General features: G+C 33.6%; 1 protein-coding gene across 2 annotated transcripts in view; it reads left to right on the top strand.

The window, feature by feature from the left end:
* The window catches only part of LOC126975891 (angiotensin-converting enzyme-like), a 202,657-nt gene that overhangs the window by 48,161 nt on the left and 138,310 nt on the right, over positions 1–16,186 (top strand). For both annotated transcript variants that reach the window (XM_050823996.1, XM_050823997.1), the window contains exon 2: positions 2,514–2,561. The gene's annotated coding sequence lies outside the window, so the exon portion shown is untranslated. The remainder of the gene's footprint in view (positions 1–2,513; positions 2,562–16,186) is intronic.

Genomic DNA, 16,186 nt, shown 5'->3' on the forward strand with positions numbered 1-16,186 from the left:
TATCTACACGTATAAATTAGGTATCTAAAGTGTGATATATATTTACATACATCTTTCTATATAAGTATATAATATATAACCCAGAAGAAGCCGCAAAAGGCTACGTTAATTCAGCAGATACTTATAATATATGTATGTAAGATTTTCGGACTCTCTTAATTGACATTCCCCGGAAACGAGGCAGCTGGGAAACACGCTTCACAGTAATTATCTACGTGGAATCGACCTAATTATATTTGGGAGAATTAGCCAGCAGATAAGGACGTGAATGCTAAATATAATAATTCTAAGGCTTGAGGATTATGTAATTCTATTTTAATATTATAATCGGAATTAAGTATTTCTTTCTTTTAAATTTTGTGGGTTATGGTTTTTGTATGTGACGCTAAGTAAGACCACCAGTGGGTGGCTCCTTTGCACAGGATTCTAGATTATTGGTACCACAACGGCGCCTATTTCTGCGGTGAAGCAGTAATGTGTAAGCATTACTGCGTCTCTATAAAAAATGAGACTTAACCTTTCGTGTCTCAAGGTGACGAACGCAGTTGTAGTGCCGCTCAGAATTTTTGGAGTTTTTCGAGAATCCTGAGCGGCACTGCATTGTAATGGGCAGGGCTTATCAATTACCATCAGCTGAACGACCTGCTCGCCTCTTCCCTTATTTTCATAAAAAAAAGTAATCAGCGGCGCTCACTAGTTCAACCATAGACTTTGGATATACTATCGTATAGACATTAGTCACACAAAGTGTGCATTAGAGAGGCACATCTCTTACGGAGATACAAGATAGAAAAGGCACAGTAGTCATATGTAATGTCTATTGTGGAAAAGTATGCTTAGTAAGGAATTAGTAGTTACCGTAACCGATGTCATTGACAAGTCGTAAACATTCAGCAACGCTAGGCATTAGCTCCTTTACATTTTGAAAATTAAACCACTTGCTTTTTTTTGTGACGATAAGGGACAAGACGAGCAGGACGTCCAGCTGATGGTAATAAAATACGTCCTGCCCGTTAAAATGAAATGCCGCCCTGCCTTCTTGAAAAACCAAAAAATTTTGAGCGGCACCGCAAGTGCGCTCGTCGCCTTTAGACATTAGATGTTAAGTCTCCTTTGCCCAGTAATTTCACTAGCTACGGCGCCCTTCAGACCAAAACACAATAATGTTTACACATTACTGCTTCACGGCAGAAATAAGCGCTCTTGTGGAACCCATAATCTAGCAGGCATCCTGTGCAAAGGAGCCTCCCACTGGTAAAGCTAAGCTAACGCTAGTCTTTTATACCAGTGTTTTCCAAACAGTGCTCTGCCATGGCCCGGTAATTTTTACACTATCCCTTCGAGACCCATTTAATACTTTTAAACACCAGCTGGTTCTTTTAGGTAAAATAATACACATATATTAATTGTAGAAAGGTTTTATTAGTATAAATACTTTGGAACCGCCTCTTTAGTCACAAAATTTTAGTGCGAAGTTTTTTTAAAACAAGGCGAGGAATGTTGCGACCCGCTTTCATTTTGATGGCCCGTTTACGGGCTGCGACCCGGAAAAAGGGAAACGTAGGTCTATACTATAGCTATCTTATAAATAAACGCAGCAATGTAAAGTTACTCCAGGCTTAAATATACTTCTCCCTGTGATTTAAGTATGTAGTGACAAAGGTAAGATAAGACTGTCCGGACAACCGAGCCTTGCTTGGAATTTAAATAATGTACAAAACTTGAACAAAAAAAAACTAATAGGACATCTGGATTCGAACCGGGGTCTTCTGCTTTCCCGATCACCCAATGTCCTATCTGAGCTATTATAGTCTTGTATATAGTGGCGAAATTTACCTTTGTATTCTCATGTTATTGTAGCTGTTTCTCATTAAAACACGGATAAAACTACATTTTTTAAAATTGAAACCTAGCTAGATCGATTTATCGGCCCCGAACTCCCTTGAATACTAAATTATATGAAAATCGTTGGAACTGTTTCCAAGATTCAGATTATATAATACAAGAATTGCTCGTTTAAAGATATAAGATAAAGACAAAATTTGGAATAATTTTACTTCGCGTTTATTAATAATACAGAAATAGTATAATCTAAGTCTATTATTGCGACACAAGAAAAGTTACAAAAGTATTGCATTCGTTACGTGTTTATAATTACTTGTTTTCTATAAGGTTAGCTCGCTATTCGACTTAAAATCGGCACAGCGAAGTTTGTGGCGGTCTGTACGATGTTAGAATTTGCACACGAGTTAAATTAAACAGGTTTTCGGAACTTTTTAATGAGTTCTCGATATCTCTAGATAATTGAGGCTCTACGTAGCTTTAGATATTCACTAATTTTTAACTCAGTAAAATAATAAGATGACCATATATATACGGATATATTTGCAGTTTTCTTAAGTTATTGGTATTTTTTAGATGATTTTTTTTTATATTTCTTGCAGATTATCATTAAAATATGTAAATATGCAATTCGTATTAACGCTTCTAACATTGATATTTTTTAATTTCAGAGTGTTCCTGCGTTGATTTGGTTGGAGACCTTGGAAACCACAATTCCGGTATGAACATTATTTCATAACCTTACAAACCATTCCTGAATCTTAAACTTTAAAGAAACTCTTAATCTATATGTATAAAAGAATGTTTGTATGTTCCCTAATAACTCCTAAACTATATGACCAATCTCAATGAAATCTTTTGTAATGGATTCGTTGAAGCTCAAGGAAGGTTACATATATAATTTATATGACAAAAACAACGTTTGCCAGGTTAGCTAGTAATAAAATAAATAACACAAGTCTTTGTGCATCTTCTATTGGACCTTAGTTCATCAGTCTTTTTATTAGTTTAAAGTCTAAGTGTTAAAAATACCACTTCTTTTATCTGGACGCATAACAGTTCACATTTCCAATAGGCGTATAAGCCGCCATCTTCGTGACGTAGTGACGTCAGATCCAAAAATCACCAATCAGAAATCCGTTTTCATAATGGCGACTGCCCACTGAAACTGACTGACGTTTATAAAATAAGCTTCCAACCTTGTTCCAATGCGCGTGGATTTTTAGTCCGTCACACTCAGGGGCGTACATAAGTTTTCTAGCAAGGTAGGCACAGTAGATCCAACTAGTCGTAGTTAGTCCGATAATCTGACATAAGTGGTAAGAAACGCTGCTTGCTTCGCATACGCAATCTGTAGACTGACTGCAGTAGGTAGTAAATACACTTTATCTACACCCATGCTTTAAATCCTCTGTTAAAGATTCTGAAACAGTTCACACCCAATATTCTAATAACCATTACATCATTCAAATGAGTGTTGTAATGTTGTACTGAATTTCATAACAACACTCCTATGTTTTTTTTTCGATCTTCATGCGCAAAGAGTTTCAACAGACAGCCCACATTCTTATTGCTCGATGCGTGGTATCTGTATGAATTTCAAAAAAAGAACATTTTCGTTTACGCGCGTCCACACTACCAGAACGTTGCGCGGTGTAAAAAAAGTAGGTTTTTCGAATCCCCGCCATTTTTGTTTTGTTTACAAAAAATGATCGATTCATTTTAAACGCTGCAAAAGAACATTATATTCGAGTGAATTTTAATTATTGCACTATACAAAATGTAAATTACTACTAAAATAAATAATTGAATTCATTAATACTTAGTTTATTTGTATGTTATCAGTAATGAATGATATTAGGTTACTGCTAGAACTGGTATTTTAATGTTAGCAGTAAGCTAACTATTCCAGAATCTTTTAGAGGATTCATATTTTGGGTGTAGATAAAGTCTTGTATGCAACTGTTGATAATTAGGTATTAAAACACTCACGTGATAAATCCACATTCGTGTTTTAATACCCCTTATTACACAACAGTTGCAAAAATAACTATTAACACCAGTGCTACATTTATTTAGGTTCATAACGTGGAAGGCACTGCCTAATTGCCTAAATGATATTCACGCCCCTGATCGTATTATCGAAAAAATGTTGAGTGATACAAGTTCTGCAAGATTACCTGACTTGATTATTTCTTCTAATTTAGGCCTTATAGCGTAGAATTATAAGCCAAATTACCTTTACAATTTATTATTATTTCATTTCAGTCCGAGGTCGTCGTTTAAATAAAGGTTTAGATTCAAGAATGAAATGCTTTACGTTAATTTAACATAACACAGCTCTCGATTACACAAATATACCCTCTCAGTGATAAGAACGTACCGCGAATACCGTCCAATTGAAGTGAATTGAAGATCGTTAATGCGATCGGAACGAGTCGATTGTATGGTAATCGAGACATCGAGTCCACATTGATCGAGAATCGAGAGAAGTGTATTCAACATTATGTTTAAGTGGAGTTTATTTTCTTTCGGTTAAATATGGCTTACGAATTTTATTTACGTATCTTGTAATATACTGGAATTAAGATGTAACACTTGAGTTATGTTACGACAATTTTTGGTACTGTGAGAAATACGTTTTTTTTTAACTGTTACTGTCCGGGGTATTCTTAACATGTATTGTTTGGTTAATGACATTGATGATTCTAATAAATCTGTAGATTTTCTCGATAATTATCAGGTTAATTTGAGCTCGGTAAGTGGCGTTCTTGTTTATTTTTGATTTTATTGAATGAAAGCTTCTTCAGGGGAGCATTTTATTTTGTGGCAATTTAATGAGATAGCTGTCATTTTCAAAATAATTTTCTTGACTTTACCTGCACTGAAAGCCACTTCTTAGGATATGCGTTGCATAGTGAGGACGTGAGGCAACTGAACCATACTCCAAATACTCCCTTTTTAATTTTTAAATCATCTCGAAGAAGCTTACAATCACTCAGGGAATCAATAGTATTTGCAAATTTTAAATCATCAAGCATATATGAACACAGAAGATGTCAAAAAAATTTCAATATGTCATTAATAAAAATATTAAACAATATGGAACCTAAATGTGAGCCCTGGAGCACGCCAGATGTAATCCGACGTACATGGGATTGAACACCATTACCAACAACAAAGAACGAGCGATCCTGTAAATATGATTTCAGCCAGGCAAGGAGAGATCCAGTAAATCCACATGCTCGTAATTAACATAATATGTCAGCGTGTATGTCTACTGTTTGGTGTAATGAACCCTATTAAAATATTATTGTTTAACATAAAATTACTTCACTTCAACATTTCCTTCTTATTATAATAACAAATTTTAATTAGTTACGGCAGATATGTTTTTCATCTGTTTTGTATCAATTAATTAATAAGTACCGACATAACAAGGCATTATCGCAAAATATAAATAGTTACTAGTTGGTGCTTGAAATACATGTTCAGTTCACATAGGTAGAAGAATTCATAAAATTGTTTTGAAACACAGAATCCATGTTGCATTTAGATTCGTCAATGTCACTTCATTCCGTTTCGTAGGCGTTTTCTTGGAACAGATAAGTGTATTAATTTACGTCTTTCATTAATGATTCACATGGACTTAAAGGCATCTATCTACCTTTAATCACTTATGCCGATTAAACCAATTATTATATGGCGCCGATAGCGGTATGCATACATTACGATTTTACTTACGGTTGATTTCTATATTCTGTTTCGATCCTAAGATGGCCTAATGGCCTAACCTATCTGTGGACCGTTTTGGCGATCTCTGTTTAAAACATCTATGGAATATGTTGGAATTTTTAGCTTATTCATTTAAGGTATTTGTATGAATGTAACAGATAAGCGTTCAGCTAAATGGATTTGAATGGAATTGAATTAAGATTGACATATTCAAACGCATATTCATGATCGCTTGATGGTTAACATCTCTTAATAATATTAAACTTGTGTTCCGACGTTGAAATTGGTCATTAATTTGTGAATCAAGGAGTGACTTGAAGTTAAAATCAATAGTTTAACTTCGGTTACTTAGTATATTCGCAAAGTAAGTCAATAACTTGCTATCCGTGGTTCAAGTTTTCTGCATTTGTGTTCGTTTTCCTGGCAGTGTTTGTTTACTAAATATTCCTACCACGTCATGAAATTTTCTCATATTACATATAAACGTGAAAAAGTATTCAATGTTCTCAGCTGAGATTATGTGTATCAAGATTGTCATTACGTATTGAGCCTGCGTCGTCAAGTTAATTTGTCAAACTCTTATACGGATTTACGGTCATTGTTACTTTAACGAAAGTTTAGGAATAGCTGATTAAGGTGTTGAGTTTGAAGACCTCGGGTTAGGAAGTTTCGATTCGTGATTCGACTGAAAATAAGTCTATGCTACATTATTGAGAAAAAAATTCTACACGATTTGTAGTTATAGGCGACATTAAGCAAAATTTAGTAAGATCTACTTTTTTATCTCTGTTTACTGTTGCCAATTCTGAAATTGGAACAGTTTTCAGTAATTGTAATATTTAAGACTAAAATATTTTCAGCAATCTGCGAATATTAAGGAATATTTCGCCTACCACCGGTTCACTGCGGTTCATTCCTTCAAAATTTACGAACGGTCCATTGTTTAAATTTTCATCCGCTAATAATCATATAATATTTATTTTCTCATAATTGATTCCTTTAGAATTATTTTTGATGTCATTTCTAATATATTATTTATTTAATCAAAACAAACCTTATAACTATATTTACAATACTACGACTACATAAAATTAAAACTATCATTACGTGGAAGCGTACCAAGAATACTGACAGCATTACCCCGTTGGATAGCAAGGCTGATCCGTTGACCGAAATAGCTGCCAGCGCTTGGATCTCCAGTAGCCTTATTGAGGCGCGAAGATAGTATTTTGAACATTCTCCGCGCCTCTGGGCCCCACGGGCCAAGTGTCTCGACACCAAACGGCACAAAGATGTATGACTCACTGAGACCAACATATTTGCGACGCTTGCTGTCTATATATTTATTATTTATTTATCATTTCTAATATACTAGATACTGCTTCGGAAGCAAATGGTTCTCTGAGAGAGGAGAAACGGCGCAAGAAACTCTTCCGGCATTCTTTTTTTTACTACCTACATATTCTGACCAACCAGAGACTGTTTTTTTTAACATTTAGTCGTTCTTCTTGAGTTATATTTAAAAACACGCTACGTAATATGTCTTAAATTACATCTTTAAGGATACCTTGTGCGTTTCATGTTCGTAGCTAGAAAAACTAGTCTATGTGTTGAGGACAAAGCCAAACTTAAGCAGTCAGGACAATGATATTTTCTGGAATTTTAGAAGCCAAATGACGAAATAAGTCAAGCCTCTTTGGAAATTATTTAGTCAGACAATATTTTAACAAATTATTTTACTTGTAGAAGTCAGTGTAATCATTCTCTATTTTAGTATTAAATAGCTCATGAACAATTTAAGGCCAATTAGACAGACGAGAAGAATTATGCAATTGTTCCGTATCTGGAGTAATAAGGGGCTAATGAGAATCACCTTAGCATGACTCAAAGACTCAAAATGTGTTTTAAAGAAATGCCGTGTTTGGTGCAAACAATAGGTAATTCAAAAGAATACAAGCCATTTCAAACAATACATTGACATATAATAAAACCTATTCTTGTCATAAATATTGTTATAAGCAATGATATTATAGTATTAAAAGAGGTAGATATGTCACTAGCGCGCCGAAAATCAATCCCCTAAATTGAGTCAATTGGTTCCTTTGGTCGTAGTCACTCTCTCGATACGAAAACGGTACACACGCGTTTGTTGTTGACAGAATTGCTTACAATTTGATATAGGTACAACATTAAAATGCCGTCTTGTGTTATGGGAAGATGCACTAATTACGAAAGTAAAAAAAACATAGAATTACATACCACAGTTAAGAAATAATGAATTATACCATTTTATTTGATTTCATTATTTATCTAACAAAATAAATATGTTGCCATGACAACATCGATCGCTGCCAAGCCGATCATAGATTAACGTACAGAAATGACAAAATATTGATGCTGTCTGTTGCGGGATGATCGATGTAGAATACTTTAGGAAATGATGTAAAAAAGTCATTGTTGCAGTGAATGTAATAATTTTTAATAAACAAGTGCGTATATAGGTAACTGAACTATCAAACTACTAAAACAAGTTTTAGGGTAGGTAGCGGATGTAGACAGTGAGTGCTATTTGTTTACGTAGGAGTTTTTTCAGTATATCCCTTGCTAACTGCATAAGAATCAATGGATCATTTTCTTCTTCTCCCATTACCTTATTGTAATAAACCCTCAACAAAAAGACATTCATAAATAATATAAGATACAAAAAATAATAATTGTAATCTTAAAACTTTTTGGAAGCAGTTGTTAGTAAAATTTTAAAAATGGGACCCTTACTGTAGATACCTTTCGGTTTTGTTTTGGTGTCTGTATGTTTTTTTATTATTTTATATATAAATAATTAATATCATCAATGTGGCTATATATTATAATCAATATTATTTTTTTTTATAAAATCAATGACACATTATGTACCTAATTTCAATGCAGTTTTACTACTTTATAGCTTTTACTACATGAATTCATGAATGAATCGTAATTTAGGCATAAATCACGATGTACGGTAAAAAATCATATCTGATGAATTAACTGTATTTTCTCTATAAAAATACGAAGCAATTAGCAAATTAGAGTTATCTCTTTTTCGCTTGCGATAGTTGCATTTACTATCCTTCTTTGACGTGTAATTGTAATGTAGTGTGCTATTGCAATGTTAAATTATTCATGTGTGCGTTAGTGTATCATTTTCAAACACCGAATGTAGTCTACATAACCTATCTATACTTTTAAATATAATTGGTTACAAGCAAATATTTTTTTTCCGGTGTTGTGTCCCTAAGTTAAATTTTGTTTGTAGCATTATTTATGGCCAGACAATATCAAAATATGTTACAGTTAAAGTTGTTGCAATTTTTACAAATTATGTGCAGTTTCCTAAGCTCATTAATAATTATTAACCTTGATTGCATTCTGAGGCCAGAGCCTTAAATTTACTTAAGTATAAATAATTGCTATTTGGCACGATGTGTATTTAACGTACCTTATAAATAATTAAATTGTATAATTTTTACGATACTTAAAAAAATATATTATTTTTATTAATTGAAGAAATTTGTAAATTAAGGAAAAACAATTAGAATCCCAATCGCTTATTAAAACGTTGTCAAAAATTTTAACCTTAATACAACTGACTTCAAAAAAGCCTATTCCAAAACAATTTTTTTTTATGGAATAGGAGGACAAACGAGCGTACGGTCACCTGTTGTTAAGTGATCACCGCCGCCCACACTCTCTTGCAACACCAGAGGAATCACAGGAGCGTTGCCGGCCTTTACATATAATAAGCACTAAAATAAAATACTAACTAAAAATAAAATAAAAAAATGCGTATTTTATATTTGTCATTGCACGGCGTTGTATTCAAAGCGCGGTCAAAACACAACTGAACGAAAACTCTGCCTAATATTCGCGTAGGCAGAGTTTTGCTTCAGACAATTTTTGAGCGTGATTGTTGTTGAGTCTAGTTGTTTATTGTACGTCGATAAAGATTCGTTGAAGTTTTTTTGTTTCAACGAGTTCAAACCGTTCGCAACTACTTTTTTTGACGCGTTTATAGCTTTTGAGTATATCTTCCTAGATAACCTTTGATTGTTTTAAGAGTTATAAAATCAAAGATCTAGACGTAGAAATTATCTAAGGTTCTCTTTATCTGAGTTTGAGTTCTAATCCAACCTTATAGTAAGAACCTTTTAGTATAGTGCTCAGGATTCAGGATTCCCACATAAGTTTTTATAGTGACCGAGGTAGGTACATTTTTAAAATTGAACACTCTATAACCACCAAAATAGTTTAGTTTTCTTGTATACAGTAATAAACGGTATTATTTAGTGTCCAAAAGTATTATAACACTGCTAAAATACACATCACTCACATTACGCCTCGTAAAGCTAATTCGTATATTTTTGATATACCTACCACTTAATAAAGTAACGGTCGTTTTTCACCTCTACCACGACTGTTTAGGAAATACATTGAAATACATAGAAAAAAACAGAACTTGGATATATTTTCCAATAGTCTACAAGAATTTAAACGTACTACAAACCACTAGGCATTTATTTCTTATCTTTTATCCTTTTTAAATCTAATAAATGAACTAAAATAACTCAAAGTCTATAATCAACTTTAAATTGTAATAAAATTGTAGCTTATATTATTTAATTTGTTAATAGTTAGTAATAATAAGTATGTAGCAGTTAACTGTCACAGCAGCAACTGTGAATGTTGTGTACATCTGTTATTGATTCTCACATCAGTAACGTATTTTCTTAGATAGTGTTATGTAATTGCTATATATATGTGTTGCAGTACACACGATGTATCATATATGAAAAATATGTAAATAAAACTTTTCGAAGATTTGTTAGTCGTGAGCTGATTAGTATTCCGAAATTCACGACGCTTAAACAAATGCTGCAACTAAAATGCCAAATAACTACAGATTAGATGTTGGGAGAGGTGTGTCTCTTGCTTTCAATCCGAGTTCGAATTTCTTGCTCACAATCCCATTCTTCATTTTCAATGAGGTATTTGTACTTACGCACCCGCTCTATTTATTTTGCCTTCCACCTGAATTCTTGGCTTCAGATCCTTGTCCCCTGATGCCACCAGAAACTTGGTCTTGCTAATGAGAACTATATTGAAATAAATATCCAGTAACGATAACTAGGTAAATTAGATATAAACTAATATATTTTGTTTGGCTAATACGCTTTTAATTATTTTATGTTTAAATAATTTAATTTATAATTTCAGTCAGACAGTTTTAACTTTTAAACTTTGTATTATATAACTTTTTTTTTACTTAAAACGTTCACGCTCACGCATTTTGTCATTGTTTAGTGTCCAAATCCATACATACCATTAAATAGAATAATATTCAACAGCGCATGGCTTGCTCTACAGAGATAATCAAAACGCGTCGTTCTACCAAACAGTCCTTTATATAACAGCGTCAAAATAATAGGCATTTTATTAGTAGCGTATAATTATAAAGCTAACGATTTTATTAAAATAACTGTTGCGAATATCTCGAAATGTGACTTGGCTAAGCCCTAAATAGGGACTCAATCGCGGTCACACAATAACGTGAAATTCAGATCGCACAGCGCTACAAACCCACATTTTTATTTACCAAGTTGTCTCTCTTTCTAGTGCGTGACGCTTACCTCTTCTGACGACATTAGGGTTGGCTTCTTTACCTAAAACTGGACCTTACCTTGTATTAGGGCATCTTTTAAAAATAGTTTAGTGTTTTCTATAATATATAATAGGTATGTAACTGTAATTTTAAATCAATATTCTCTCGTTGTCAAACCTACATTACTTGTAGGTATTAATGTATGCGTTAGAAGACCTCGATATAATCAAACGTACTTACTTTAAACGAAATAAATAGGTAGCTATCATTTATTTATTTATTTATTAATACGGAACATCAACATCATGTAATTTTATCAAACAATGAGTCTTACTTTATACAGGAACAAACACTGATAAACATGACTATAATAGATCAACACATCACTCAGTCTGGTTCATAAGTAAAATGTAAATCCAAATCTAAATCGTGAATGGTAATTTCATTATAATAATAATCACTTTAAACTAAACGCCACTGCTCGCTCGTAAGTCCCTACTGGCTGGCCTACTGTGCAGAGGCCGTCGCACGTATTTACTTACGACTTCGATACGTACACGAGGAGTGAGACAGGGCTGCCCCTGGTAGGAACCTGTGAAAGTAATGAACATTCGCCGTAACATAAAAAACAACATTAACTCGGCCCATAAAACTATAAGTGAGCAAACATTAGTCAAACTATAAAACAGGTTAATTACAAAACGCACTCTTATCTTTATCATTGCTTCATCAGCCTATTGCAGCAAGTGTTCATGTTACAAGTGGGTCAAACATGTCGGAAAGATAAAGAACACTTGCTCCTGGATTTTTAGCTTTGAAACTTGAAATCAGCTGTCATGTTTTCACGAATGAGACAGTTTTAGATTAATCTAAATATTTGTTTATATGCACGTTTATACAGATAAGAGATGGCGTATCGGTAATAATTCCATTTTCTTCTTTGCCTGGCCCTTTCCCATTTTATTTGGGGTCGGCCCTCCGTATCATGTCTCCAGGTCGCTCGGTCCTGGGTCGTCTCTTTGTTTATTTATAATAATATTTGGGTCTTCTTTCAGGTTCTTATTTACTATAGACATCCCCCTTATCGTCACTTGAGGGGTCGCCCTAGCATTATTTGCCCTTTTCTTATTTGTAGTTTTCATGAAATGGAGGAATTTTGATTGGCTATATTTTTACGGCCGGTTGCCACCTGACGCCAAGACTATCACCCGCTGTTAAGTGTGAGTGCTGCCGTTGACCCCGAAGGGTTCGTCCGCCGCCATCTCTTCTGTGAGCCTCAGCCTAGACTCACAGCACTGCTGCGGCCTCTGCTCCGAAGAAGCCCGCAGCAGGGGTTTTATATTGTAGTGATCTTTATATGAAGCTATTTTATTTCGCTCCTACCACCTGCTTCTACTTAAGCAGAACCAGGCGAGCACTCCCCTATCCGCCACCTTGGGGACGCGTTCCCATAGGGGTTAAATGCTCCCCCGTGAATCGGTAATAATTCCATCATAAATCATTAAAAAGTAATATATATTTTATTGACGTTTTACTTAGCAATAGCGAAGAGAAATTATCTTTTTAATCGTTTAGTACAGAACTTTAATTAATCTTTACTAATTACTACTTCTAATTCTGACTTGTTCGTAATTGTAAATAAAGGAAAGTTGATTTAATTCCTAAATATCCTTACGTGATGTCTCAGTCAATCCTCAATACCTCTCAGGCTCAGAGAGCCCCAAGAAGTTTTCAGTACAAAAGTTAATCGTTTAAAACTTGACAATAACTCGGTTACTGTCCTCTGTTGTTATCAGTGTTGTTATTTATACATTGAATTTTCACGAAATAGTAATATAAGAAATCTTATTTCATGTTCTCACAATAATAAGAATTAGTACTTATTCAGAATAAAAATTGCCGAATCATTTTGAGAATGTCGTAGTATTACTTCAAGTAAATTATACTTGATTTTTACTGTCACTGTCACTGACGATAGGTGTTTGGCATTGTGTAATACTAGCTGACCTGGCAAACGTTGTTTTGCCATATAAATTGTATTGATCTTTTGCTTGCTAGTTGATAAGAGATGGCGCTAGTTGTATTCATTAGCAACAATCACAACTTTATATTTTGTATAATTTACACTATAGTTTTATAAATTATAGCCTATTTGTTATTCTGGTGTGTAAGCTATATTATAGTAAAGTTTCATCAAAATCTATTCAGTAGATTTTGCGTTAAAGAAGTTGTAACAAACATCCAGACATAAAAACTTTCACTTTTATAATATTAGTAGGATTTAATTGATTTCCTCTGCTCTAAGATTTACAAGGTGATTGTGCCTAGTTTTTAACCGACTTCAAAAAGGAGGAGGTTATCAATACGATCGGTTTTTTTTTAATGTATTTACACCGATTACTCTAAGATGTATGATCTGATTTACGTAATTTTGCTTTAGTTCGATTTTTTAATTTTCGAAATTTTACAGGCCCAGTAGTTTTTGTTTTATGAAAATTTTTGTTTACCTCGATGATATAATTGTTTTTTGTGTACGGCTTTTTTAGGAGTTTTCATTCAGGTTGATTATATATTATAATTATTAACTGACACTTAAAAGTAAAAAATAAAAAAAACTACGTTTAAAAAAAACCGAATTCAAACACTGAAAAGAATAAAATAACTAAAAATTTAATTTAATACACCTTTACCTTTATTATTAATAAATAATAATAATAATTAATAGCTTTGAAGTCGGTGCCAAGACAAAATATGTAATAGTAAGTACCTACACTCGCCACGCGTGACTTTCAGCGGGATAGCTTCGTCTAGAAAAAAACAACCCAAGCGGACAGACACGCGTGGCCAGACAACCTTAATAATTATAATAAGTAAGCTGTTTATAATATTAACTTTTATTTTGTTTAGGGCTTGGCACCGACTAATAGGTATTAATAACTAATAATAATAATACCTATCAATAGGTAGCACATATAAATAATAGCATTTTATTAATAATAAAGGTAAAGGTGTATTAAATAAAATTTTTAGTTATTTGATTCTTTTCAGTTTTTAGAGTCGGTTTTTTTAAACGTAGTTTTTTTTTTTCTCTCTACAATAAATATATATTTATCAGTTTTACAAGATTTTATTTGCTGTGGTTCTCGATATTTCGATAGTGTTTCAAGAGAGAGTAGATACATATAGAACCACTCTCTTTATCAGCCATTTACTGAGCCAAAATTCGTATCCTGGTAAATATTCCGTTATTGATGCTAATTTATTCAAATAACTGAACAGTGTTGATAGAGTCGCGTAAATTGGTATATCGGCGCGCGCCAACGCATGAAAATCGCTAATTGTATGCATGCATGAAAAGCGCGATTTTAATGAGACGTGTATATACAGGAGGATTGGACTAGGATGTTTTTTAATAGTCAACAGAGGGCTTGCACAAGGTCTCAAAAGAATAGCCGGTTGGTGAATTTTGTATCTTTTAAATCATTAATTACACCTTATTAAATTTTCTCACAACTAATAGTAGTCGTTTATCTAGTCTATCTACGTAGTCTTTTCAATAACCTATCTCTAGTTACGGATACATTTCTGTCACCGTTTAATGACAAGGTCTCATCTCTAATGCTTTATTTCGATGGGTTATTGAAATGTAAGTAAGCGTAAAAGGATAGATTTGTCTACCTCTAGTAACTTAAACTAGGGATAGAAAGGTTATTGAAAACGGCCGCTAGTCGTTATTAATAACTGACAATCGCGTGCCGCGGTAAGCGACGATGTTCACAAATTCGATCGTATTTTGATATCTGCGTCATTCTGTTACATCATTAAGGTGCACACGCTGGGCTTATAAGAAACTTATGATACAATGTAATATTGGCACACTTTTACATAAGTTATGGCGAATGGCGACTACATACCTGCAGACGCATTGTTGGTAGGCCCCCACAAGATGGACCGACGATATGGTCAAGATCGCCGGAATAAGTTGGATGAGGGCAGCGCAGGACCGATCGTCGTGGAGGCCTTTCTCCAGCAGTGGGCGTCTTCCAATAGACATGATTACGTGAATGTATTACTCGTCTCGCCACTTATTCTCATAAAACAATAAAAATTTAAAGTACACTATAGAAATAACAGTAATTCAGCCCGTTGTGTACCTATAATTGTGTAAATAGTGTTCAATTTTGATTAAACTGAAGATGTTGTTGCGTAAAATCTAATATGTTAGCTATTCATTCAGTTGATTGCTTCGTTGATCAATATGCTTTGCATCTACTCGTCGTTGTCCCAAGAATCTCTTAATTAAGGACTTCTATAGGGCGATATATTAAATGTTTATCACGTTTCAATAACAGGATTTTACCTCCGCTATAGGATTCTGCCGAAATTAATTACTATCCTTTATTGATTCATTCAAGCCATTACTTATGGATTATTCTTTTTAATAAATTAAATTTACAACAGTGAAAATGTTGTACGATTTGAAACGAATAAATATAACTTAGCAGGTTCATATTATCTTAGCTGCTATAGATTTTTTAATAGGTAATCCTTTAATGTATAATTAATGTTTTGAGCAGTAAAATTTTGAATTTTTAAATCAGTTGTTGAATCGATTGTGTGAATCTAACCATTCGAAAATTGTGCCTCAAACTTTATAGAACGGTTGCAAGAAACTTAGCGGGGCCTTCTGTAAGATAATGTTGCATAACAAAAACTACTTCTTGAAATAGTACGTGAGCGATATTTATCAAACATTACAGAACTGATGACGCATCCACTATACCGTCCGGAACTTTGAGCTTGCGATGTTCGTATTGTACACACTTGAGCAATTTCGGTGCATAGTATATGAAGCGTCAGATAATTTTTTATACGATTTTTATATTAGTTTCTGGAATTCCGCAAAGCATCCAATCAGACAACTATTAAGAGTTTGAATATGTTTTAGAAGTACATTATGCTTACTCCAAA

This window comes from Leptidea sinapis, chromosome 38, assembly GCF_905404315.1.
Source record: "Leptidea sinapis chromosome 38, ilLepSina1.1, whole genome shotgun sequence".
NCBI lineage: Eukaryota > Metazoa > Arthropoda > Insecta > Lepidoptera > Pieridae > Leptidea > Leptidea sinapis.